Below are 20,026 nucleotides of genomic sequence, written 5' to 3'. Positions count from 1 at the left end.
CCCAGTGGGACCCTGTTGACACGGGTGGACTTGGACCAGCAATGGCTCAAGAGAGAGATGGAGGTGGCTTCAAGTGTGGTGTGGAAACAGACAGATGGCTGCAAGATGCTACAGGGTAGAGTCTGCAAAACGTGGGGGCGGGCTGGACTTGGGCTGGGCAGAAATGGGAGAGCTAAGGAGTATGCCCTGGTGTGCCATCTGAGTGACCCAGATAATTGTTCTATTAATCAAGTTTTTTTTCAGGTTGTAAAAACTTACATGATGATGGTTTAATATAAAGCTATCTAGTACCAATAATAGTTTTAGCAAACATTGCGTGTTCATTCTGTGCAACTGCACTGTGTGAAATGCTTTTGCATATGCGTTGTCTTGGTCTTCACTCAATCCCTATGAGATATGTGCTCTGATTCCTATTTCACAGATGACAGAAATTAGCTCAGAGAGGTTGTCACTTGCTTAAGGTCACACAGCTGGTAATCTGGGAACTGAACCAGGTTTAACTGTCTATAAACCCATGCTTGTGTCTGCAGTAAGGAGGCCCAGAAAGACCCTGCGTAGCTCCTCAGTCACGTGGGATCCCAGCTCTTCCAGGACGGGCTGTGCAGCATCCTCGGACATGGCGCACTGCCTCGGACCCACTAGCAACTCTGGAGGCCTGCTTCCTCTTGTCTTTCACTAACAGACATCCACTGCTTCCTACTGCCTTCCTGAGTGTGTTTTGTATGCATATGCCCTGGAACAGGATCCAGTTGGTCATCATCTGATTGGTCAGGACTCTTTGTGGAAGTGGCCAGAAACCAGGTCAAACCAGCCTACATGAAGAGGGAGTGTCTTGGTTCTCGTAACTGGGAGGTCCAGGGAGTCGGTCTAACTGACTTAAGGCATAGCTGGATCTCAGGGCTTAAACAATCCTCCAGACCAGAGCTGTCCAATGTGGTCATATGTGGCAATTTAAATTTAAATTAATTAAAATTAAGTTCCATTAAAAATTTAGTTCCCCAGTCACACTAGCCACATTCCAAGTGCTCAATAGTACAGGTGGCTAGTGGCCAATATACTGGACAGCACAGATATATTGGACAGCACAGACACAGAACATTCCCATCGTCACAGGAGATTCTGTTGGACAGTGCTGGTCGAGATTGAAGGCCAGACTCCCCTGAGGGTCTTCCAAGGGCCGGACAAGCCCAGAGATCCTAACCAGTCTGTGACTTGTCGCACGCTGCAGAGACATTCTCAGACCTGCAGACCAGAAGATGAATGAGCTGCACAAATCCAGTGCCACTAGGTGGCACCGAGGAGACAGTATCTTGGGCTCACACACAGCTCTCGTCTCCTTGGGCCTGCGAACAGGGGCAGAGAGAATTGTTTGACATCCAGTTCAAGTGTAATTCTAAGTCCTGCCTTCACACTCAGACACCCACACATAGGTACATGCATTCTAGATGTGACCACACCTGTCACTCAAGGTCACACACACTCTCAGAAACACAGTGCCCCAAACAGCACAAGCATGGTCGGTGCCACGTTCCATCATAACAGCAACAAAAATAGCTGTGAGTTCTGGAGCAGCAGCTCTGTAACCTCATTCTGTCCTCACAAGTGTCCTGTGCAATGGTTCCTGCTCTTCTCCCCATTTTACAGTGGAAGAAACCAAGGCTCGGGGTGTGACGCAGCTGGGGTTCGGCCAGGGTAGCCTGACTCCGTAGGCGTCATCCTTCTGTTCTCTTGATCATGCTGAATTCTGAGCCCAGGGCCAAAGGCCGACCCAGTGATGACACTCAGACACACAGGTTCAGGCGTGGAAAGATGGAATTATGCTCCACATTTGCACAAACACACACATCAATGCTGCTGGTCCCACTGAGGCTCGAGGGGCATAGGAAGTAATGGAGGGAATTAAAATGGGGGGAGTGATGTTTGCTGCTTCCCAGGGCTGCGAGGCCCAGGTGTGTGGAAAACCTCGTGGTAAACTGTAAAAGCTGTGAACAGAGGTGGTTGTACCTGGGTCCAGAGTGTTTGGGTGTTATGGGGCTGGAGCTGAGGCTGGCTTCCTGATACCTGACCTCTGGCACTTTCTCTGTTTACACTTGAACCCAGGACTTCCAGGTGCTGCTGTGGAAGCTCTGTCAGCCAGGGTGTTGGACGCACTCCCTCCTTCTTTTGGGACCCTGTTAGTTTCCAGTCACGTGGGTCTGGGAGGGCTGTGCTCAGAGAAGACACATAAGACACCTGTGTCTTATCTGGTTGTGGTCTCTCACCCTGGAGCCCAAGTTCCTGGGAGTGAACTGGGGCCGAGGTTTGTCAGGGGAGCCCCAGGAATGTCTGCACGCCCTGCCTCCCAAATAGTTTGGGTTCAGGAATTTATAAGTGTCTGAGAAAGAAAATCTGTTAGGATTCTAATTCAGTTAAAAAATCCTTGTTGCCTTTATCCGTCTCGTGGTGTTTCACCATCTGCTGTCAGTCACCTGCAAGGACTGAGTAGACAGCATTGTGTCTGCCGTGGAGGGGCCTTGAGCATTCAGAGTAATGCGGGCTGACTGCAGCTTCCCCAGAAGCTGTGCATGGCGCATTCCCCTCAGGTTAGCTGTCCAGAGACCAGCGAGTCCAAGTCAGAAGAGGCGGCTGTGTTCCTGTGTGGCCGTGTAACAAATAAGGCCGCTGGAAAGACTGCAGAACAATACTGCAGCAATTACTGATCGGACGGAGCATGGAGACAACAAAATGCAATAGGAAATAGTGTAATGACTGCAAATTTTGTTGACTGAGCTGAAGTAAGGAGGCTTCTCGTGCTGGAGAAGAGGAGGAGGAGGTAGGTGGAGACACTTGTGGCAATTCTGAAGGGAAGACCTAGAGTCTTTGAGGGGCGCCTCTGTACAGTGCCTCATTTCCCCTAAAGACTTCCCATGCCGCCACCTCCCCCCATTTAAACATAGGCTTATCACTCTCTTTTCTCTCACCTGTCACGGCAGGGTCCTTTTGGGCTCACAATTTGGACAGGAGGATGGAGAGGAAGAGAGAAGGAGAAACTTTGCTGATATCACTGGGTCAGAACTGGAATAGAGAAAGCAAGGACACAGGGTGCTCTTGTTTTTGAGCTGTGAGCAACACCGAGGTCCCACGCAGGAGAAATGAAGGCGTTTGTTTATCTAATAAGTATTTGTTGGGTGCCTACCTTGTGCCAGCCTCTGTCCTAGGTGCTGGGGATCCTGGCTTTGCCACCCACTAATGAAGTTACATTGGACAAGCCTTGAACCTCCCTGAGCTTCTGTTTTCCCAACTGGAAGGTGAAGATGATGGGTCCCTACCTCCTAGGGATGTTTGAGGATTAAATGAGCTCACACATGAAAAGTACTTAGTATAGTCTTTAGTGCTCAGGACTGTGGCCATTGCTGAAGACACTGAGGCTGGTTAGATGATTCAGGGCCTGGTCTCTGCACCCAAGGAACTCACAGTCTATGAGGGAGATAGACAATTTTTTTTTTCTGTGAGGGTGATTAGCTCTGAGCTGTTGCCAATCTTCCTCTTTTTCCTTGATGACAATTGTCACTGAGTAACATCTGTGACAATTGTCCTCTACTTTGTATGTGGGACGTTGTCACAGCATGGCTTGATGAGTGCTGTGTAGGTCTGCACCTGAGATCCAAACACCCTGGGCTGCAGAAGCAGAGCATGCAAACTTAACCACTATACCACTGGGTTGGCCCTGGAAGATAGACATTTCATAGCCAGTGGCAAAGTGTGAAGCAATGCTGGTAGAGATATGGCAGAAGCAGTGAATTCTTCCTGGTGGAATCAGGGAGGGCTTCCTGAAGGAGGTAGCATTTGAAGGTTAAAAGGAATCCTTTAGGAAGGGAGGGTTGCAGGGGGCATTCAGACTGAGGGAACGGCAAGGGCAAAGCACAGGTTGGGGAAGCATATGGAGCTGTTTGAGAAACACTGGCAGGAACCAGCACTGAGGCAAGTGTGAGATCTGCTCAGGGAGGGTCTTGAATGTGGTACTGAGGAGGTGACATGTGCCCCGAAAGAGTGAGATGGGGAGCCCTCTGTCTCCTAATTGACTTGGAAGGCAGCTTTGGGAGTCCTGGCGATGGATTAGGGAGGCAAGGAAACTTGCTCCTGAGGAACCTGAGGGTGGCCTGGGGCTGGAAGGGAGGGGCCGGTCTAGGGTGGAATCATCAGACCAGGTATCTGATCCACCTGAGGAGTGTGAGAGGAGGAGCCGGTAGAAACTGGGGTTCCACACCCAGGGGATTTGCAGAGTTGCCGCGGGCGTCACTGGGCCAGGAGTGCAGGAGGGAGGCCTGGTTTGCAGGGAGATAATGACTTTGGCCCTGAACAGGGTGAGTTGGAGGAGCTTGTGGGTCGTCCCTGCGGAGTTTGGAGTTGGGTTCTTGAGCTCGAATGAATATGGAGCTGTTCACTCACCAAGGCTCATTGCCAAGGCCTGGTCTGAGCGCAAATCACACAAAAGTGGACCGTGAAGATCCGCTCGGGCCTCGCGTACTTTCTAATGCCGGAGACAGACGGGAACAGAATAAAGAACCCAGGTGGTGGTTTCCAGTAATGCCCAGTCCCTGAAGGAAACAGAACAGTGAGGTGATGGGGGGCGGGCACAGGGGGCGGCTTTAGGTGGGTGGTCAGGACCAGCCTCTCCGTAAAAGTGACGTTTGAGTGGAGACCTGAAGTAAGAGGAGCCAGCCATGAGGATATCTGGGAGAAGACATTCCAGGCAGTGGGAACAGCACATACAAAGGCCTTGAGGCGGCAACAGCTTGGCCACTGTGAAGATAAGGAAGAAGGAGGGGTGGGGGATGGGATGGGAGGTGGCTGGCTTGTCCCCCGGGTGGTGGGCAAGATGGGAACACAGACAGTTTTCCCCTGAGCCAGAAGGTGGTGCTGTTAGCCCAGGACTGCCTGCTCCCAGGCTGGCCAGGCGGGCAGGTGGGAGAGCAGGTGCCTTGACCTCAGGTTTCTCACTTGCCCTGTGCACTCTCGCCCTCTGGGGAGATGAGGTCGGCGTAGGTGGGAGCCCTGGCCAAGGCCAGAAGAGCAGCTGAGGATTTCCTGACTGTTCTCCCTCTGCTGTGTTGTTTTTCAGTGTTTCTTTGCTCATGTCTCCACTGGTGACTGTTCCCTCCCCGTTTCTGGGTTCTGTGTCTTTCCTCTCCCTTTGTTTCTCTTACTCTCTCTTCAATCTCTGCTCCTCCCCTCTCCCACTGTGCCCTGGTGCAGCTGGTTCCTGTCTCAAAGATTAATTTCTCACTTTCCTGAGGTGGTTCAGGTGGAGGGCCCGGTGAGGAGGGTCAGGGAGACGCCCCTCCGTTTCTCTGTGCCTACCCCTCCTTCCCGGGGCTTCTGTTCTCCATGAAAGGGAAGGCCAGGGCTTGGGGAGTGACCCCATCAGTAGAGAATGTTTCTGGGACCCCTCATCCAGCACCCCTCAGGCCCACCTCCCAGTGCTTCGCCTGGCTCACCTCCAGCAACTCACCCCTGACAGTGGGAACCAGGGCTTGAGCTGAGACGGGAGAACGGGACAGCAAAACAGATGGCATGAAACCGCAGGAGAGCCTACCGCCGGGACTGTTACGAAAGGGTCATTTTAGTCGACAAAGATAAAGCGTCTACCCTACCCCACATTTAGGACATGCCCTTTGAGTGATTTCTCAGTGGAGAGCGAACTGGCCGCAGCCTGGTGTTGACCTCTGGCTGTCATCCGTCAAGGTTAAGGCTGTTGGGTGAGCACAGCGGTTAGGAGTGTGGTCCCTTACAGCCTCCTGCTGGCGAGGAGTCCAGCTCTGCACCTTACCATGGGCCCTGGGCAATCATTAACCTTGCTGTCTCTCGGCTGCTACACTGTCAAGTGGGAGTGAGAGTAGTAACACCGTGTAGGTTGTCGTGAGGGTTAGTTGAGCCAACATGTAGAAGGTGTTTCCAACAGTACACATGATAAATGCAATGAAATTGCTTGCTGTAATAATAATTATTATTTATTAACCATAATATGTTTATACTTACAATATATTATTAACTAATTGAAGTTAATATAACAGCAATAGATGGTAACGTGTTATTAGAATAATATATAGAGCTCCTTGGTTTGCCCAGAAAACAGGACCCAGACACTTGCTTCCAGCAGAACTCACCTTCCCATGCTTGTGCTTAAATACAAAATGATTCTCCATGCGCGCAGGTCTGTGTTGTTGCTGGAAAGATAACACAAGGTTAAAGAAAATATTCAGAAAATGGACCAAAAAGCTCCTGTAATTGATCCTCTCTTCCTAACACAGAAATTACTTACAAGTTTGCATTGAGGTAGGTCAGCGGTTCTCAAAGTGGACTGCCTGGGGTACTTGTTAAAATGCAGATTCCTGGGCTCTACCCCCGACCCGCGAAACTGGAATTTGGAGGGTGGAGCTGGGCAACCTGCAGCTTTCAGCGTGAGGCTCACGGCTGGAAATCCTGAGCGTCAGTGGATTCCACCTGTGCCGTCATCAGCCATTCCGTTCACCTGAAGGTTGGCCACCTGCACTAACTTGTCATTGTCCTGACACCCATGTTTGGCCCCTGTGCGAGAGGGACCGGTGTGGAGGAGCATCTGAGGGAGAAAGCCCACCAACTGCCCGGCAGCCTTGTCTCCAGGGCAGAAAGAAATGAACTGATCCCCTCTGAGTGGGCATTTATGTTGCTTCAAATTCTCCACTCCCAGGAATACCACTGGAACAACCATCTTGGCGTGTGTAGTTTCTTGCATGTGCAGAAATTATTTCCTTAGGATGTAATCCCAAGAATGGAATAACTGGCCCAAAGGGTCTCAACTTCTGCGTTTATGACTAATGCTGAGTGTTTCCGCGATGCTGTCTAAAGTATGACCGGTGCTATTCATTTATTTACAATCTATTTTGGATAGTACTCATATTTGTACATATTTAGTCCAAAACCTGAAATGATATAAAAATATATATGGTGAGAATATTTGTTCCTGCTCCAATCCACCCTGTCACCTCCTTAAATCCACCTCTCAGGTTCTTTCCAGTGCTTCTGTGTTCCTATATAATATAAACACATTCTTCTCATCTCCCTTTCTTACATAAAAGGTAATATCCCACACAATGCTGTTTGACATCTTACTTTTCTCGCTGGAGAACATGTCTGGTAGATCTTTCCATTTCCATCCACTGAAAGCCTGTTCTCCTCCTCCTCCCTCATTTTTTTTTATAACTGTATAGTATTTCACTATGTGGATTGACTTTTAGAAATTGATGATTCTTTTAAGAAGCTTAATTTTGTATTACACGAGTAATATATGAATACCTTAGAAAATCCTGGAATGTTAAGGGTGAAGTCTTCCCTGGGCAGCAATGCCACGCTCCTCCTCTCTTCCCCAGAGAAGTGACTGCTCAGTGTTTGGTGTATATTTGTCTAGATATTTAAAAAATATTTTTACATGCATCTTAAGTAACCATGGATGTCCATACCTATAGATTTAGCTCGTTCCTTCTAACCATTGTATAGTATCTAGGTTTTGAATATATGACGTCCTACTTATCAGTCCCCTCTAAATGGTAGTTTCTGGTATTTTTTTAGTCTTATGGAAAGTGCTGCAGTGAATGTACTCGTACTGGTCTCTATACATACTGAGAGTGTGTCTCTAGATTTGAGTAATCTTAGAGGTCATATTTGCTAGGTGATAGGGTAGGTGACTTTATTTTAATCGTACTGCTAAAGTGCCCTCTAGTTTCTGCCCCCACCACTAGCAGGCATGTAGATTTTGCCAGTCTGTTGGCTGAAACGTCCTATCTCTTCGTTGTGATTGCATTTCTCTGATTTCATGCCCTCTGAGTTTCTCCAGCTGTGCGATGCCCCGCCACCCCTCTGCCCAGACCAGCGCAGGCCTTGTAAGTCAGCGGACTGTTGCCCTCTGAAGTTCCTGCACCTGCCTGGGGTCTTTGCGGGATGGTCTTTGTTGAGAATATCCTCAACCTCTCCCTTTTCAGAAGCCCCAGGAAACCAGGGAGGTCTTTTTGACCAGAGAGGTGGCTAGCAAGTTGACTGTGAGACTGAATGCGCTGACTTCCTCAGCCAAGTTCAGAGGGGCTGGCCTTGGCTTCTCCTCCTTTCACAGTTATTAAGGCACAGGTTCTGCCCTGAGGGGTCCTTGGTTAGCCACAGCTTAGATCCCAAATGCGCTTCCTTTGCTGATGGAACCAGGAGGCTGATTCTCTTTGGGCTAGTCCACGAGTGTTGCCTGTCAATCTCATACGCAAGGTCAAGTTCTAAGGACTGGGTCCCCTGAGAACTGGGCAGTTGGGTGGGAAGGGGGTGACCTTGGAGACAGTCTCTGTCACCCACACCCCCCTCCTTAGAAAGGACCTTAAGGTAGAAAGGACTATCTCATCTAGGCCTCTGCCTTCAGTTCCTAACCCCTAAGAACTATACTACTCCATCCGCCTCAGTGCTCATACTGCATCTCGTGCGTGTGTATGGAAGCTTCAGCCCTGGTTTTGTAGCTGAGAAAACAGACTAGGAAAGGGATGTACAGATAATGAGAGGACAGATTTGCTCCAGAAGCTGGTTCTGCTGACTCTGGCCCAGTTCTCTTTGCACACCAGTCTGCTGTGTTGCAGAATGCATGCATGCATGTGTGTACACGTGCGGTCGCTGCACGTGTGCGCTAGGTATGTGAAGATTTGAGGACAGGTATAGGCAAGGGTGATGTAGGTTTTTTTCCACTTTTTGTTTTGAAAATGACCAACCTATGCAAAAATGAGACTAGTGCAATGAGACCTGTATTCACCGAGCTTCACCACTTATTGACGTTTACCGCCGTTGTTCTCTGTACAATGATAGTAAAACAGAGAAAGTGAGTGGCAGACATCATGATACTTCGTACCTAAATACTTCAGCAGATGTTTCCTCCAAATACTGTAATGTTCTGACATAACTACAATACTATTATCATGTATAAGAAAATTAATATTAATTTAATAATATAACAATGTACAGTTCGTATCTAAACGTTTCCCAAATTTAAATATGGATTGTATATTAGATTATGTTATTGATTTATTATTAATGGTCACTCGTTGCACTGGGTTGTCACACCTCTTTAGTCTCTTTAAATATAGAACAGCAGACCTGGCAAAGTTGTTTTGTAGAATGTCCTACATTTTGGATTTGTCTGAATGTTCCTTTTTTTTCAACATTTTCCTTGAAAAGTCCTTGATTTTACTGAAGAAAGATGAAATAAGCGACCTGCATGCTGACAGCAAAGAGAAAGAGAGAAATTCTGTTTTATCTGCACGTTCAGATTTGTGCCACCTTGCCTTCGCCTTGAGTAGGGTCAGGGGGACTGCCCCCACACCTGTTGCTCATGGGCTGGGTTGGTGCATCCGGGTCTGTTTGCATTGAGGAAGCAGCTCCAGGGGCTCCTCCTGGGGAGTCTTATCCATGGCCCACTTTGGGGGATGGTCCCCTTGGGTGAAGGAGTGATGTGGCCTTCTTAGTTGTCTAAAGCTGTTATTTTGCTCCTTCAAGTGTTTCATTGCCCATTGGGTAGAGATCTGGTATGTTAATCAACTAGGCTACTAGTGACAGAAATCTAAGTCAAACTGGCTTAAGAAAAAAAAAGGGATACCAAAAGTAGAAACAAATCTAAGAAAACTCTTATAATTGATAAGTTTAAGAAAACTGGCTTCAGGAATAGCTGGATCCAGGTGGGTCAGAAAATGTCATCAGACAATCTGTTCCTATCTCTTGGCTCTGCTTTCCTCTGCATTCACTTCATTCACAGGCAGCTCTCCTCTCATAAGACAGCCACCAACTTTGGAAACCCCAGGGTGTAGCAAGCTGCTTCTTTCTATGGTGCCAGCAGAAACATAGGTGTTTACCCTGTTTGGACCAAGTAGGTTTATATGCTCATCCCTGAAGCAATCACTGTGGCCTTGTGAATAGAATACATGGATTGGTCAGGCCTGGACCGTGTACCCACCCTAGAGCTCAGGATAATTAGGTTAAGAAAGGGACAGCCCCAACTGAACCACAAAAACCACCAGTGGTGTCAGGGTACTCTCCAAGGGAAAATCAACATCTGTCAACCAGAAGAAGGGGCCTGGGTACTGAGCAGGCAGAGAAGCAGATTCTACTTCATCTGATGACAGGCATGGTGAGCCTCTGATTGGTTGAGTCATTGCCTAATCTCCTGGGGTCTCTAGTCCTCTTCATTTTGGATTTTGTGGAAGTCAGTGTCTATGGAGACCATTTGTGTCTGGGTCCCAGCTCTGCTTCTTAGTAGCTGTGTGATCCTGGACAGAAGAGTTAACCTCTCTGGGTCTCAGTGTACTCATCCAGCAAATGGGGATGATATGAATATTCCTTCGTTACAGAGCTGTAAGTATCCAGTGGAGTAACAGGTGTGAAAGTGCTTATGACTATAAAGTGCTCCACTGAGGGCGTGGTGTTCATGCCCTCTGAGCTGATGCTCCTGCTTCAGGGTGGCAGGGCCTATTCTTGGAGCTGCTCCCCAGACAGTCGGGAAGGTGACCTGCCCCGGACCCCACAGGATGAGTGGGATAATTTCTCCTCAGGTGACCCTAGAATGGAGCAGAGCACTGTCCCACAAAGGGACCGTCGGAGCCCTCTGCTCATTCTCTGAGCCCCAGAGGAGGAAGGTGGAAGTACATGGGCTGGCACAGTGATTCTCAAGTTGGAACTGGGAAAGGCGACATTAGGTGGTGCAAAGACACAGCATTGCCTGACGCTGATCACCAGGGAGAAAGCCATTCCCTTTTCAGTTCTCCTTCAGTGCTCCTTGCAGCCTCAGGGAGAAGAGCTCAGTTAGGTGCTCATATGTCTTTCACACTCTGTAACATTTGCTAATGTCCCTTATTGATGGAGAGAGGGTCTCAGGCTCAGGGCCTTGGGCAGGCAACAGGGTCTCGCTAGCTAGATTGTAATAACACTGTTTAATTTTCATTATACTTACTTTTTAAAAAGTAGAATTTTTTTTTTAGGACTGTTGTAGATTTATAGAAAAATTGAGAAGATGGTACAGAGAGTTCCCATATGCCCCATAACCCACTTTCCCCTATTGTCAACATCTTGGATCAGTATGGTACATTTGCTGTAATTGATGAACCAATATTGATATGTTATTATCACGTGAAGGCCATAGCTTATTCGGACTTTCTTAATTTTTCTCTAAGGTCCTTTTTCTGTCCGAGGATCCCGTCTGAATCCCACATTGCATTCAGTTGCCATGTCTCCTTAGGTTCTTCTTGGCTGGGGGAGTTTCTCAGATTCTGCTTGCTTTTGATGGTGAGGTGGATTACAGGATGCCCCTCAACTGAGATTCATCTGATGTTTTTCTCATGATTAGGCTGAGGTTTGGGGGTTTTGGGAGGAAGACCACAGAGGCAAAGTACCATTTTCTTTCTTTTTTTTTAAGTGGGAGTATAATTGACATAAACTATTATATTAGTTCCAGGTGTACAACATAGTGATTCAATATTTTTATACATTATAAAGTGATCACCATGATATATCTAGTTACCATCTGTCACCATACAAAATTGTTACAACATTATTGACTATATGCCCTATGCTGTACATTACATCCCGTTAAAGTGCCCTTTTCATCCCATCATATCAAAGGTGCATGCTATCAACACGACCTACCACTGTTGACGTTGGCCTTGATCACCTGGCTAAGGCAGTATTTGTCTTGTTTCTCCACTGCAAAGTTACTCTTTGTTCCCCCGGAATATACTGTACCCTTTGGAAGGAGGTCACTGTGCACAGCCCACACCCAAGGAGTAGGATATTATATTTACTTTTATAATTACCTTCCATTCATAGGATTAATGTCAAATCTTTTAAAAACATTTGTTTAAAGAAGAAAGTTTATTTAAAGAAAAACATTACATAGATAAATGGTACAGGAGGTATGTGGACATTTCAAAAATCAGAAGAGCCGTCCTTGAGTGATAGATGTTAGAGAAACTCTGGAGGCGGAAGATATTGAGAATAGGTGCTGGGAAAACGCATGGGTCTCAGGCTCACCTCCTGGCCTGGTCCCGAAGTCCTTTTAAGACAGAATGGGAAGCAGGGGGTATATTCAGTGTCAAGATGTGGCCCCCGAGAAGCCCCAGACACAGCCTAGAAGAGCCGTGGCCACCCAGGCATGGGTGTGAGGCCTCCCTGGGGCACGACCTTTCCCCTGGTCCTCCTGTCCCCATAGCATCTCTAAGGACACAGAAGCCTGAGTCAGAGGGAGCCTGTAGCAGTGTCCTGTGCAGACGGGCCATCTGAGTCTCAAACTTCTCTATCACTCTGGGTCAGATAGGCCCTTCCACAAACATTTACTCTACCACCCGGGGTGGTATTTGTATCCTTCTCATGTTGGTAGAGGGGAGGAGGGGTCTGTCCAGGTCCCCAGCTGGTCAGGGCCAACCCTGAAAGCTCCGTCTGGCCCTGGGGCTCATGCTTGGTGATGGGTAGGGAATTGGCCACCAGCCTTGGATGTGAAACTAATTACACTCCTTTATTTTTCCAGAAATGCTTAAATCCCTCTAGGGTTGGCAGGAAATACAGTAGTTTTGGAGCCCCCCCACCCCCCAGGGTTGTCTAAAAGCTGGGGGGACTTTTGGGTGCCCTGAAGGAGACCTTGGCTGCTTTGAAGTTTCTCCTTGTGAGACTCACATGGCCGCGCCGGCTGGGCATGGGGCTTCTAAGTCAGCATCCTTTTAGCCACCCCATCTGAGTTTTCTCACCTGTGAGAGGGTGAGGGAGGAGGGTGGGTCTCCAGCCTTGGGACCTCGATGCTCTGCCCTCCCCTCCGGCAAACCCAATTCCATCAAGTTGAAAGCCTGGAAGATTTTCTGGGGTCAGAAAAGCTCAGACTCCAGGATATATGATCCTCCCGGAAGGGTGCTCTCCCTTACTCTTTTCTTTTCCCCTCCTACCCTCCTTCCTTCCAACGATATTTTTTGAGGGTTAGAGTTTGTCCGATGCCATCCTGGGCACGGAGTGGGGTGGGGTATGGGGACGTGATGGTGATGGCTAAGACATACACGGTGTCTGCCCCCATGGGATTTACATTCCACTGGGGCAAAGAGACCAAAAAAACCTAGCAAACAGACACATCAATAAAAAACAAACACCCCACCCCTGCCCCAAGCTAGAATAATTGCCGTGAAACAAACCGGGGGCTAGATGCAGAATAACCAAGAGGGATGTACTTTGGGTGAGTGGTCAAGGAAGCCCTCTCTGGGGAGGGGACATTCTTTTGGGACAGGTCAACAGCTGAGAAGGCAGCGCTGTTAATTTCCCATTTGGATCGTTTCGTTACATTACACTGTCGATTAATTGCCTACACTTGTTTCCAGCATCCTGCTGACCTGCCGGGTGGGGTGCATTGAGACTGTTTCCACCCCAGGTGCTCCAAGAAACACAGGACCCTTGCTGGCTTAGCATCGTGAAGACAGCAATTCTCATAGCTGACACGGGGCCACACGGAGGGCACTACTGGGCTTGCCTGGAGACGCTCTCAGAACACCCTCCCCACGTGACCCCTGCACGACGGGGCGATGGATGCGGTTCTCACAAAGCTGGCTCCTGAGCCCGGCTCTCCATAACCTTGATGCTGCTCTAATGTATTCAGAAGAAGGAAACAAAGGGGAAATTTTGGTCCCTTAGTTATTAGCTGTGACCCATCATTGTGACCCACGCAGCCCCTGGTCCTGCCTTGTGACTCTGAGCGAGGGGGCTGGGGCAGGGGAGAAAGGGGAGGAAGCAGAGAGTTTGGAGCCTTAGGGTGAAGGGAAAGTTTCTGAAGCCGCCTTGGGACTTGAGGGAGGTTAAGAGAGTAGGAACAAATGGCGTTTTTCCCTAAGCGTGAAGGGGAGTTGCTCACCAGGAGAGCTTAGATTACAACAGGAATGATGCAGGCTAGACAGCTGGAAGAACTTTCCTGATGGGAAGGGTGGCAAGGCCCCAGAAAGCAGACCTGGGAGAAAGCCTGCGAATTGTAGACACAGCTGCTCAGTGGGAGGCTCAGAGCTGGGGGAGAGGGTCCTGTGTCAACAAGGAAGATAAGCTTTGTGTTTGTCTTTAAGGCTAAAAGGACTTAATGACAGCGTGCGGAAAAAGTCATTCACACATCAATGAGTTAGAGTCCAGAGTCCGTAGTGAAGGAAACTCTGTTTCTGGCTGGGTAGAAAGGGTCTGATTACGCCCACCAATGGGGCAGTTTCCCTCTAGAAAGGAGTATCCAACCCAGAGTTCTTCACGGACTCATAGAAGCAAGAGATTAGTTCAGACAACAGAAAAAAAAAAAAAAAAGAATTGATCAGGAATCAAGTAGATGAGGCCCTAACCTATGAATTTTGTTGACCCGGCATGTGAGTGATCTGCAAACCACATGGTGAATTTTGTGTTGTTGAATTGAAGGTGAAGTCAGTGCCCCTGCCGCGTCTGGTCCGGCTTGCACACTCTCCTTGGTACCCTGTGCACACACACACGCACACACACACACACACACACCCAGTGGAGTGTGCTGGGAATTCAAACTCAGTGCACTGGCCACCTAAATCCTAAATGGGACCGCGGTGTCTGTGTGAGTGAACACACCTCAGTCTTTCTAAAAACCCTTGTACAGACACGTGAGAAGGAGGAGAGAGAGAGAGGTTCTCAAGTCAGGGTTGGAAAACCCTCAGATGCTCTCTCTCATTTCTGTCAAGCTTGGTTTTTGGATTCCCACTGAGCGGCCACTGTGAGCAAGGACTCAAAACAGCACAGCGAGAAAGGCCACTTAAAGAGCACTTACCAGGTGCTGCGTGTGCATTCTCATTTAATTAAGGATCATATCCACCTTCTTGCTTATTTATGAAGTTAATCTGGAGTCCTTATAAATGTGTAAATAGAAGAAAAAATACAAAGACAAAAATCAGCATACTTCCAGATATAATCACCATTAACCCTTTTCCCCACTATGAACGTTTTCTTTTACTTTTTATCATGAAAATGTCAAGCATATAAACAGAATAGTGTCATGACCCGCCCCTCCACAATTATCAACATTCTGCCATTCTTGTTTCATCTCTACCCCCCACTGCACACCCCACTCTATTATTACCACTTTTATGATTAATTTCAGTTCCTTTTTCAGGTAAAGTTTACATACGTTGAAATGCACAAATCTTATACATTTTGGACAAACGGATGCCACCACCCTATCCTGATATAGAACGTTTCCATCTCGCCAGAGAAGTCCCCACCCCCAGAGGCAACCACTGTTCTACTTTTTTGCACCTTAGATTGTCTGTTTTAAAACTTTGCTTAAATAGAATCATACAGTGAATATTTTTTGTATCTGGCTTCTGTCACTCAGCATAATGCCTTTGAAATTCAGCCATGTTGTTGCGTGTGTCAGTATTTTGTTCCTTTTTATTGCTGTGTGCTATTCCACATGTGGATATACCACAGTTTGAATAAAGCTGCTATGAACACTTTCCTATAAATCTTTGTGTGGACCATGCGTGCTCCTTGTAAGAACCCTACGAGGATGGCACTGTTGTTATCCCCATTTTCCAGATGATGAAACCGAGGCTCTGAGAGATTAAATTTCTAACCCAAGGCCACTCAGACAGTAAAAACTGGAGATGGGATTCTAGTTCCGGTTTGTCTGAGGGGTCTTTTAGTTTTTCTTCACGGTAGCATCTTTGCACCACAGCTAGCTGAGGTCATCAAGTATAGGGACAAATGGGTCCTCACTTCAATGGCCGTTAGTTCATAAGGAGTGTTGGCTCAGGACAGTGGGTGGTATTGATAATAATGGCTCTGAGTCACCAAGAAAAGGTTACATTAAACCTGTCTTTAAAAAGGACCAAAATATGTGAGATGTTTTAGAGAATTTTCTAGCCAAGGTCATTACAATAAAAGCAAGCAAACAAACAAAAGTTTTGCTACTCAAAGCTCTGTGACTGGAAGTTTCAAGTGTAATACGTCATCTCCCGAGGAAGCCAGGCACAGAAGGCATCCCTGGGCATATAAAATAGTATATAAATAATCCATGTATAAGAAACCACTCTGTTCTCTGTAGAGCCAAACTGAATAGGTTTTTGGAGAGTCTGCCTGTTCTTGCTTTGAAAGATGTTGCTAAGCAATGTTGCTAATATTGTGGAAAGACAGCTTCCCTCCCCGCTTTTCCACTCAGCCCCAGAAACCCTAGGGTTGGAAGTGGCTTCAGTGGTAGCAGGAATTGGGGAGGCCTGATAATCTATGAGGTAGGGGCCGGGGACCCTGGGGGCGAGACGATTGTGCTGTAGGCTACGGAGCCCTCGGCCTTGGCCTCACGGGCTCCTGCGTCTCTGCAATGACCCCTGGGCAACCTCTTTGCAAAATTCACTTTTTCATGTTCGTCAGAAATTGCACACACAGAAGAATCCTTTTGAATGTTTCTACTGTGGGAGAAATTATAGTTGTATCACTTAAATTCATAGATTCAAAATTCCATAAATGAACCAAAAAGAAATATTTTAAATACCTCCAATGACCCAAGAAGTAGATGAGGAACTCCTTTCTTCCTCCTCCTACCCCTTTTGTAACCCCTGAACGAGAAGTCAGCACAGTTCTGATTGACATCATGCATTGCAGGTTCTGGGTACCAAATGATGTGCAGCCCAAGGGCTGGATGCCTGCCACTGAGTGGGAGCTGTGGGTTTCCTCGGGCATGGTTTCCTTTCCCTGGAGCTCGGAAATGCCACACAAGTCACCCAGATCCGTTTCCAGCATCTGAGCCAGTTTCTCGGCAGATCCTCTGTTTGGTATGATAAGCTCCGGGAAAGTACGGCTGAGCTGTGGTTCCCGAGGCTTGTCTCGAGGCCTCCCAGCCCGACCTGGGCATGGCCTGTTGCTGAAGGACCCTGTTGTGGTGGGATAGACCCCTTCGGGGTGGGTGAGGGTCTGAAAGGGAGGGTTAGGAGCTGGGAGAGGGGTCAACATGTTGGCAAAGACCCCTCCTGTATGTCTCTGTTTTCCAAATAGAAACTGCTTCCCCACCTCAAATGATCTTCCCAATCTTTCCCTCCATCCCCCCTCCTCTCTCTCTCTCCCTCCCTCTTTCCCTCCCTGCCTTCTCTCTCCCCCTTTCTCTCCTCTTTCTCTTTTCTTTTTCCTCACGTGGTGTATCCCAGAAGCAACTGTACTGTGGTCCCAGCAGGGGGCGCTGATGTACCTGCCAAGAACGAATGTCAGTCCACTTCCTTAGGAGCACAGGTGTGAGTGCTCTGCAGAGAGAGCTGTGAGCGGGGCTTCCGAGTGATTTCTCTGAGCTGGTGTGTGTATCGGTGTGCCCCAAAGGCATAAGAGAGTGGGAGTGCTGGCTTGTCCCCAGCAGGTCTGAAGTTGTATATTTATAACTCTTGAATTGCTGCAAAGGTTGTGTGATCCATGGGGTGGCTGAGGACACTGTCCCCTGCAGAAGGGGAGGGGCGAGGCATCTGAAGACGTCTGGTTTACATAAAAGGTCCCACCTCGTGGCTCCACAGCCCCTCTTGCCCCACATCTACGCCCAATCCTGGCCCAGAAGGGTTGCAGTCATTTTGCAGAGCAGCGGAGGCACTGGGAGGCAGAGGTGGGGTGGGGTGGGGCGGGGAGGGAGGGAGCGCTTGCTCCAGGCTCTCTCTGAGACCTGGGTGCTGACTGATTCCTGGTTTCACACGGATGTGTCTCCTGAAGCGGGTTCCCAGGCACAGAAGGCCCTTTTCTTCAGGACCAAGCATGCGTGTCTGAGTGTCTCACCCCACTGGTGCCTTAGGAACGGCTGTGCAGCTGTGCCCTCTGTTCTCGATTAACTTCCTTGTCCCCTCCTCCCCTTGCCCCAGGGCCCCTCAGCCTTTGGGTCTCCCCAGATTGGGGCAGAGACCCAGGCTGGCAGCTGCCTGGCACTTTGTTCTCAGGGCCTGTGGGCTAGGGAAGGGATGGGCTGGAATGGGGCTTTGAGCTGGGACACTGCTGGGGATAAGCTGCTGGTCTGGATATGTCCAGCCTTCTCAGTCCACCTCAAAGTGCCCCATGGGTGTGGCCTGAGAAGACACCTCCGAGTCACTAATGTGAAAATGTTCCCTTTCGGTTCTCTTTCAAACTTAATCATTTCTTCAAGGACAGTGTCTTCCTTTGGCGCAAGTGTATGGCTGACACCTGCACTTGTCTGTTTTTCTCTGTTAGTGAAGGTGCTTCAGGCTCAGAGCTTTCGTCAGGCAACAGTATATTGAGCTGAAATTTAATACGTTTGTATTTATTTTCATGGTATAAAGGACAAATAATAATGGATTTTCATTTAGGGTGGTAATGTTTTCTTTTAAGATTAAGTAAAAAAGTGAATCGATTTAATTAAAGCAAAATAAGAAGTAAATAACTGAGTAGTAAAGTTTTAAGATGGGAAAGTGTGAAGGTGGTATGTGAACGGCCTAATTTTGGAGAACAGTGGCTGGGTCACTTGGCACAAGGGAGCTGGGAATGGGATGGTCTCGTGGTTCCGTAGGTGTTAGCCCTGACTGTTCTGGGCAAGGATGGTCTTCTGTTTCTCTCTTACCCTAGTCTCTTGCACAAAGCTGGACACATCCTAAGTGATTAGTAAATGTGTTGGTGGAATGGGCAAGTCTAGCATAGATGGCCACGACATTCTCTGCCATGGATGAGCGTCCTTAGGCCTTGGTGTTTCCTGTGTGGGGTGTGGGCGGAAGGAAGGCCTCCCCCCCATCCCCTGGAAACTTCTACCTCTCAGGGCCCCAGGAATCAGATCATGTATGGTCTTTTGGGGACAACCTTGTGTTTTCAGCCACATTGGGGCTGGAAACATCTTGGTTGTAGAGTTGCTGAGAGGGCCTGGAACCCTAGAACAACAATGAATAAAGTTACCTGCTTGTTGGAAAAATTTTTTGCCTTCATCCCAATGCCCCTTGCCCACTGATGTGTGTGCTTGACCTAAAATATCTCCTAGGCAGTGGGGGATGGGTGGGAACCCTCCACACTCACCTCCCTGGGAGGTGGTCAGGCCTTGATCTGAGGGGCAGCTCCCCCTGTGTGTGCATAAAATACACCCCATGCTGGGCTAGACCTATGGCCAGTGCCCCCAGCACCTGCCCTGCCATCTAGCTGAAGGAGTCCATCAGCTAACTTCTTGGTTCTGTGTATGGCCAGAGGCCCGAGAAGCCCTGGGCTGCGTGTGCTGGGACTCTGCCCTCTTCCAGACCGAGGATGCTCATTTCCCAGTTCTTTTTCCAGACTGATTCTCAGGTCACTACTGATGTGGTCCTTGCCGCCGGCCTAACTGCAGTCCCAGGGGTGGTGCCTGGGTCACTCACTCTGGCTATAAATAGATGTCTATGGCTATATCTGTGGTCCCCCTACACCCAGGCGGGCTCAGGGGGCTGAGGCCATTGCTAATGGATGCATCATAAATAAACCAGTCATATTTTGGCACCGCCCTCGTGCTCCCTCCCCCCCACCCCAACTCCAATGCCAGCAAGATGTTGTGCCCATTGGAGAGGCCGGGCTGAGGCCTCAGGCCCTTAATTTCATTTGCCGCCCCTGACCCCTCTCCAGCAAGGTCCCCTTCCCTGTCTGGATTTTCTTGCTTGCTTGAACACCAGACTGTGTAAAAAACAAGGCAAATTGCCTCAGGGACCTCTTTGGACCCAACAGGGCTGTTTCCAAAGATGGACTAATTGGCTTGTTTTAATTCTTTCCAGCCCTTTGCCCGATTCCCTTCCCTGGGGGGAATGAACGGAGAAGCAAAGCCAGTCGTTACTCCGTTACTCCGGGGCGTGGGGTGGGGGGTGGTGAGAGGGGCTAGGCTCCCCGCAAAAGTAAGTGAGTGAGGGGTGCTTACGAGCACCCCAGGCCAGGGTCCTTCTCCCAAGAACTGGCGAGACCCTCCGTCTTTGCGTTCTGAAGTGAGGAGGAAGCTTGCGCGCGGTGTGCAGGAAGAGGGGAAGAACGGACGCAGGGTGTGCGCCGCGGCCAG

The 20,026-nt window shown here is 48.8% G+C and overlaps 1 protein-coding gene across 2 annotated transcripts in view; it reads left to right on the top strand.

Moving 5' to 3' along the window:
* Positions 1–20,026, top strand: part of RAP1GAP2 (RAP1 GTPase activating protein 2) — a 210,508-nt gene that overhangs the window by 55,164 nt on the left and 135,318 nt on the right. The gene's annotated exons all lie outside the window — the stretch shown is intronic.

This window comes from Equus quagga, chromosome 11 (genome assembly GCF_021613505.1).
Source record: "Equus quagga isolate Etosha38 chromosome 11, UCLA_HA_Equagga_1.0, whole genome shotgun sequence".
In the NCBI taxonomy this organism is placed as follows: domain Eukaryota; kingdom Metazoa; phylum Chordata; class Mammalia; order Perissodactyla; family Equidae; genus Equus; species Equus quagga.
Note: the sequence above shows the minus strand (reverse complement) of the source record. Positions and strands in the feature narration are given on the sequence as shown.